The sequence below is a fragment of the Kryptolebias marmoratus genome, linkage group LG7 (genome assembly GCF_001649575.2).
Source record: "Kryptolebias marmoratus isolate JLee-2015 linkage group LG7, ASM164957v2, whole genome shotgun sequence".
Classification (NCBI taxonomy): Eukaryota; Metazoa; Chordata; class Actinopteri; order Cyprinodontiformes; family Rivulidae; genus Kryptolebias; species Kryptolebias marmoratus.
Window position 1 is genome coordinate 13,422,074 of NC_051436.1, and position 8,259 is coordinate 13,430,332.

The following is an 8,259-nucleotide window of genomic DNA, read 5'->3' on the forward strand; positions in this document are numbered from 1 at the left end:
GGGGGGGGGGGGGGGGGAACAAAACAATTAATTTAATTAATATATAAAAACAGAACAATATAAAGCCGTATACTAACTGTTTTACTCATGTTTCATATAATAACTCTTTGGTTCACTAACACAAGTTCTAACTAAATTTAGATGAAATGGAATCCCCCCCTTTTTTAAGTTAGATTGGCATTTTGCTGTTATATAAACAATAAAACTAGCATCCCATGACTCTCAGCTGCTACCACGCCGAGTTTCAGCTCAACTTCTGCTAAGGGGACGGATGTCCCGATATGAGCCGAGATTTTTTTGATATTTGAGAGTCATTTACAAAAAGAGCAGAAACTTTTTTAATTACTGGGAGCTCAAACGATCTGGCAGATTCAACTGAGACAGTTTTGCTCCACTTTCATTCAGATATAGCAGACTTTCAGATTCAAAGAGTCACCCGAAGGAGTTTGTTCGGTCATCGAAGTACCTTTTAATTAAGATTACTCAAAAAAAATGTAACTGGAACAAAGTGTTTCAGTTTATTTTGAATTTTAAGGTCATACGTTTAAGTTAAAATAATTAAAATGGGGGGAAAAAAGTCAGATATTAAAGGTCGCAGGTAATCAGTCGTAGATGAACGTCTGGTGATTACGTTCTACGAGTTTAATGATTACATTACTTCGAAGTCACAGTCAGAATTCACAAAATGACCACAAAGAAGGACCAAACAAGCAACAAATGATCCCATCAAATTACTCCAACAGGACGATAAAGGACTCAGATAAGATGTGCGTCGTTGATCAGCGGCTTTTTCAGACTCACTGTCCCTGTTTGAGTGGAAGGAATTGTTTTTTTTTGTTTCTTTTTAAACACCTTTGTGCCCATTGTTTCATGAATTTATCAGAATCAGTTGCAGCTCATTGAGGAGGGTGTCCGTGTTAACGCTACGAACAGCGCTGACGAGAAGAGTCAGGTCAAAGGAGTTCAGCATGTCTGCGTTTGTTTCCTCTCTGGCCCGGTGATGAGTGGGGACGCAGAGATTATCTTCTTCCCTCACCGACACAAACCAGACGAGCTCCAAACGAAGCAGACCACACGCTGGTTGGACACGCTGGTTTCTGTTCGAGCAGGAAGAGATGAGATTGGGTGCAGAGATGGTGAAACAGGCCCAGGTCACGAGTCCAGGTTTTAAGCCTCTGATATCGTCAAGCAGAGGTTGGTAAATGTTTCAATTAGCTCATTTCATTTGTTTCTTAAAGGTTCCTTCTGTGAAGACTCGATGATTTGTTTGCTTACCCACCCAAAATAAATACACTACAAATAAATGAAAGGCCTATCATCTTTTAGGCTAAATTCAGCTTATGTTAAGAAATGACTGAATAAAACTTTGAAAATAATGTTATATGTGATGTTGTGAATAAATCTCAGCTGCTACCACATCAAATTTCAGCTCAATATCTGTAAAACCGACTGACTTACAGCCATTTTTGAGTTGGATAATGTTGATTAGCTGTGGCGGCTATCTTGAAATGGACTGACTCCAAAAGTTAAACAGCTGTAGACGTGCATCCAGTGGTTGTCTGTGGCAAGTTTCATTAAAATATGTCCTGTGGTTCATGACATATTTTGCTAACAGACAGACAGCATTGACTCCCAACAGTTATTGCTAAATGTTTGGGCAAAGATCTTGAGCAAAGTTTAGCACGTAAAGTATGTGTTATGAATGACTCTCAGCTATTACCACTAACCCTAACCTTAACCCTAACCCTAAAACTGGTTGAATTGTAGCCATTTTTGTAGTTTTTCAGGTCAGGCGGCTGTGGCAGCCGTCTTGATTCGGATCGTCTCCAAAAGCTCATCGGTTGGAGACGTACATCTGATAATTACCATCTGCAAGTTTCACTAAAGGTTGTCCAGTGGTTCATGAAGTATTTAGCGAACAGACAGGCAGATCAACATTATCCTTCGCAATCAGATTTTCTCCTAAGAGTTTAATAAAAACGACCACAGCAACAATAAAACAATCAAAAAACCAACCAAACAAACAAATTCAGGACAGCTTTGTTTGGGGAATATTCAAGCTTTGCACTCAGAAATAAACAGCAGAAAATGCCTCAGCTTTTATTTATCCAGTGTGTGTTTGCAGAGGTCAAAGGTCGCCGTATCAGTGAGTTTGTTCACACTTGATTAGCTCACTGGAACAGATAAGAGTGGAGGGAGGGGAGAAGAACGAGACGGCAGAGACGGGAAAACAGAGGCGTAAAGAAGAGGCTAAAGCCCAAATCAGAACTATCTGTGTTTCCAGCACACAACCTGCTGCCGGGGTGTTGGGACAGGAAGTGATGACCTAACCTGAGCTTCAGCTCGTGCTCCCGTTCCAGTCGGACAGACAGGAAGTAACCGTACCGTCAGGATGGCCACTCAAACTGTCCCAGCGACTCTCCTGTGACTCAATAAAAGCAGTCCACACAAACCTGCATGTTGCCTCGTCTCTAACCCCGACCCCAAACGTTCGCCAGGTGTAGCATCGAAGGACTTCCTGGAGGTTTTGATTAGGATCTGCCGAGCGGTACTCCAGAGCGGTTGCTGCAAATGACTCTCAGCTGCACCGAGTTCTTTCTCAATATCTGTGGCGGCCATCTTGAATGTGGGTGACTCTAAATGTTAACCAGCCGTCGATATTTATCCAATAATTACTTTCTGTGAGTTTCATCAAAACCCATCCAGTGGTTCAGGAGGTGTTTCGCTAACAGGCACATAAACGTACACACACGGACACAGGTAAAAACATGACTCCCCGCCTTTTGGCAGCAGGCGATGATAACTCCAGGGTTTTCATGTTAAAGCATCCGATCTGTGCATCTGTAGAAGGTCTGTGATCGTTGTTCTGCTACATTATCCAAATATTTCACAGCTGCGCCTAAAGGAACAGTTCATATCTTTTTTTCAGTTTATGAACAATAAATATCTTACCTGTTGCAGATGGCTTCTTGAACCTCAGTGTGGAGAAACAGATGCTTTATTCCAAACCTAGTAAACACATATATATAAGAAAATCAAACCGAAATCTCTCTGGAAGACCCCACGGTAGTCACTGTGCACGTTTCAGAGAGAGGTTTGATGTCTTGAGATGGACAGAATTTCGTAATTTTTGTTTTTTAAAAAAACAAACCAAAACAAATTCTGATGAATAAGAGACAGTAAAGGAGCTGTGTTGTTTAAACTTTAGCGGCACAGCCTGAGTCAGCTGTTAGTGGGAGTTTATCACTCCTCTAAAGCTGACCCGGGCCCTTTTTTTTCCCTCTGATAGCACAACTCCCTTACACACAGCTGTGAGCAGGGGATTCACACACACACACACACACACACACACACACACACACACACACACACACACACCAAATACAGGAACTTAGAGGACCATTTGTGGCGCAAAGCTTTCCAGAACTTTGAAAAAAAAAACAACAAAAAAAACCATTGAACAAATCTGTTACTATTTGAATTTTTTTCCCAGTAAGCTAACCGTACAACCAGAACGCCACGTAACCGTTCCACCTTTCCTCCACGAAAACACCTGGAACATCTTTGCGTCAGGGAACACGTCCGAGCAAATGAGGCAGACGGGCGACAGACCCGACGGTGGAAGGAGCGGAGATCCTGTTAATCGTTAACCCCTCGGCTTCAGGCCGTTTGCTGCTCAGTGGCTGGAAAACGGGGACAATAACATGCAAACAGGGGAGGTAATGACTGTGATTAAAAACATAAAAACAACACACTTGTAACAAGGCTGCTTCAGCTTTTTAAAGCTTTAAAACATCCCATACAGCTAAAGACATGTTGTGTCAGTCCAAAACTCTTTGTTCGGAGCTGGAGCTCAGATTGTTTAGCTGTGGCAGCCATCTTGAATTGGGCTGACTCAAAAACGTCATTATTTGTAAATTTACATCTAGTGATTGCTTTCTGAGTGTTTCTAGTGGTTGATGAGATAGGCGAAAACATGACTGCATTTGTTCCTTCATGGCGGGTAGTAAAAAGGCTTCCCGGTTTCCGTTTTAACCCACATCTGATTTTCTGACCACTCTATTAATGCTGGTCCAGTTGTTAAGCCTTCTGAAATAACCCTTGTTTATCGCTGATATGACGACCAACGTTTATTTACTGCCATCTCAGATTTGCTCTATTAATAACGCGCCACAAAAATAATTGCAAAAACAAAGAAATCGTTTGATTCAGACGCTGCACGTCTGTCATTAGAAGCTGACGGGCAGGTCAGAGCTTACTGTAGACTTAAACAGCATCAGACAAACTGGGTCGTGTTTTCATGTCTGATTGAGGCGTTACGACGTGTTGCGATTTGCTCTGTTCTCAGCAGCTGCTGACTGATTCTGTTTTCCTCCAAACTCGACTTGCGTGAGTCTATTCTAGTTCTTAAAAAAAAAGAAAAGAAGGAGGAGGAGGAGGAAAGCAATGCACAAGGAAACAAGTTTCTGAACTCTGTGCAAAACAAAAACGTTCCTGCCTGTTCTTTGACTGCATTCAAATTGTGGCAAGAAGACAAAGAGCGTTTTAGCCCGAAGCTCTGAGTGCCTCTATCAGCTGATCAGGAGGAGGACCGAGGTAAAACCAGGGATTAAAGGGGAGGACAGACAGGGAAGGAGTTTGAGCAGTTAACTTATAAATAAATAAATAGAAAACAAGTATTGTTTCTTAAACAGAAAATTACTGTCAAGAAACCAACGTGTGACATTTCTAAAGACAGACAGATTTGTATCTCCAACAATATTTTAATTTAAGGATACAGTCCAGAAGTTTTAAACGGCCTATTCTTTCTTTATGCTCACCTTCTAAGGAACTAGTTAGTTCTGTAAAAGTCAGTGAGTCATCAGTTCTTCGGGCTTCTCAAAGATCTTTGGACTTTTCATGTTTCAGCACATTTCAGAGCGTGCGCGTATAAAATGAGGACAAAAGAAGAAGCGTCATGGCTGAAAAAGACTGTCTGCGGCAGATGAACTGTATCTGAAGGTCACGTCTTCAGGAACAACAACCAAAAAAATCTAGTAAAGACTTCAGACAGAGCCTAAAAAAACGTGTCCTCCTTCAGCTACTGAATAACAAGTTTCCAGCTGATACTGTGACTCTTTGAATCCCCTTGTTGGTGCCAAAAATGCAATTTTATGTGTCAAACTGTTATTACTTCTGCCAAGGACGTTATGTTTTTGGTAGCAGTGGTTTATTTGTTTGTTCGTCTGTTAGCAAGGTCAAAGGTCAAGGTCACAGGTGACCCTGTGTTTAACTCTGCGAATACCAAACTGCTAACTGAGATCCAACTTGGTAGCTAGCGTATTACTAATTAGTAAGCTGGCTGGAATATTTTATTAGCTTTGTTTGTTACAAGCTGTTAAATTGGGAAAACATATTCTAACCTTTAGTGACAGATTAGCTATCAGAGTCACTAGCTAGCTAATACTTTTGCTTGCTACTAGCTGTTAAATGAGGAAATAAATTGTGGCCTTTTGTGAGGAGTTGCTAATTATCAAAATTACTAACTAGCTAGTTGATTTTAGACGGTGGGATTATAATGAAAGTTATGAAAGATGCTTGGCTCTCCCTTTAAATGTCTTAGTACAAATGAAAAAAATACTGAATTAAAGTGTAAGTACCGGAGAACTTAAGTATTGGGGAACATAGAGGGATCTGGGAAAATTAGGGGGTATTGGGGAACGTAGGCACTGGGGAACATAGGGATGACCCCGTTAATAGACATCAAATGGTGACCGTTTGAGACAGACTAACTTTCAGAGCTATTAGTTAGCAAGTTATCTAGCAAGTTAGTACTTTTGCTTGTTACCAGCAAAAGTACTAAGTACTTGCTGAGTTGTTTGTCATGTTTACACAAAATACCGTCTCATTGCTTGAGTTCAGAGCCTTTTTGTGCCTGAATTAATTCTAGGTCAGAGTTAAGTAACAAAAACATAAATAAATAAATTTACAAATCTGACTACTTGGGAGCTAAATATAAATAAATGAAAACTGAGTCAAGACTCGTGGAAAACTGTCCTTTTTGGGTCAAGGCTGTTTTGTTTACATGAGAACAGAGATGACATTTTTAAAAACATGTTTTATTTTTTGTTGAATACGCGTGCTTTGTCAAGACTATTTTTATCCTTCACCGCTGAGGCTCGTTTGCTTTGCCGGATAAATTTATTTATCTCATTTATTTCTGGGGGTAATGCTGCCCTCACACTTCCCAGAAAGAGCAGCTGAGGTCATCCAGAGACATGTGGGTTAGTAATACAACATAGAGCTTATTCAAGTCTGTTTACCCATCAAGACGTCTGCTGAAACTTAAGATGGAGTTGCACAACAGACGTAGGGGGGGGGTGACTGAAACAGAGGGAGGTGTCTGAGGAGGAGTCCGGCATGAGGAAAATGTCTGGAAAGCAAAGAAACTTTCTGCGAGACGGAGAGGAATGTGTGAACGGAGGAAAATCACGGTGGAGGATAAAGAGGAGAGGAGGAGGAAGAGGAGGAAGAGGAGGAGGAGGAGGTGTGTGAGAATAGGATGGGTGATGGTAATCTGAGCCGTGTGTTTACCCTGTCCCGAGAAAGATGTGAGTTTTCCGGGACAGCGTGTTCGAAAACACATCCTGAGATCATGATACAAACAAGTGGATTCAATATGGCACATGGTTTCAGGTGGAACAGAGAACCTGTACACACAAGAAATTTAAAAAAAGCTCTTTTTACTGGATGACTTAACTCCTGTTCTTATTTTATACAAATGTAATGACTGAAAACATCCTTATTTGAAGTTTGGAGGCTAAGCAGGACAATTTCAATGTCGTTTTTAATTCAGGGTACCCACGAATCACCTAACAAATATAAAAAAAACAAAGAAAAGAACAAATAAAAAAAGCATTCATAATGAAAAAAATGAAAATATCTGTGTATTTATCATCTTATGCAGCTATTCTTCTTTTATACTTTCAATATTATCTTTAAATATATATTTGACATAAAAAAACAAAAGATGAATGTGTAAAAAAAATCAACCATAAATCCAAGAACTTAAAAAGAATTACTTTATCTTGGAATATTTTCATGGAAGAGGTTTTTTGAAAGGATGGACCAGGACTGAAACAGAGAAGATGAACTCTTGAGGTCATGTTTTTGTGTTTGTGTCACTCTTTATTTACTGAGAAACTTGACTAATTACGAAGACAACGATTCAAATCCAGAGTGTGAAGAATATGCAGAAGGAATACAGTCGGAGACTAAATTTGGATAAAAGTAAAAATGAAAATAAAACAGTTTCCGATTCTGAACATCATTAACGGGACATCAGCTCACAAGGTTTAAGAAAGATTTTTGGATTTGTAATGTAGAGGTTATAGATGTTTACCTCCACCAAGGAGGTTCTGTTTTCAGTAGCATCTGTCTGTCTGTGTACGCAATTACTCAGAAAGTTAAGAATAGATTTTCAGGAATTTTTCAGGAAACGTCAAACAGTACAAGGAACAAGTGATGCTGATCAGGTCAAAGGTCAAAGTCACAGATCAGCTCATGCTCCAACTCTGCAGCTGGATAACAGGAACGTTAAACTCCACAGCGGGACACCTCATGAGTCAAGGGTGATCGTGACTGATTTCAAGGCCGTGGGGTCAAAGGTCAACATCACAGCTGACCTACTGCTCTAATGGTGCGTTCCATTTACATCAGAACACGAACCTGGGAAGTCGGAGTGGCGTATTTTCCCACTTTAACGCGTTCCAGTTGTCCCCCCATGGTGAAAGTCGGAAACAAGATGGACGCCCGCAGCAAAGCCTTTATTTTTCTCACAGTTTCTGATCATAAAATCTTACTAAATGGTGCGCTCCACTCGTGGAACAAGTTTCAATACTTGCGATGTACACATTTAAAAGTACTAGTTGCACGAGTGATAACGTGAAAAAAAAACAACTTAAAAAACGAATATTAACAGTAAAAGTTGATTACTAAAGTTGTGAGTAGCAGCCATCTTGAAATCCTAACCGGGGATAGTTTGTGTTGCTCCCACCTTCCGAGTGGGATGTCCCGCTTGAGGGGGCAACTAGGAACTCGGAAATTCCCATTTCCCAGTACTACTGAACTACTGAATTTTTACTGAATCGACTGGAGAGTTGGGTTGGACTCTCCGGTCCAGTGCTCAACTGGTTTGAATCTTACATAAAGAACAGGGATTTCTTTGTTTCAATCGGAAACTTCTCATCAGAGAGGTCAAAGGTCACATGTGGGGTACCC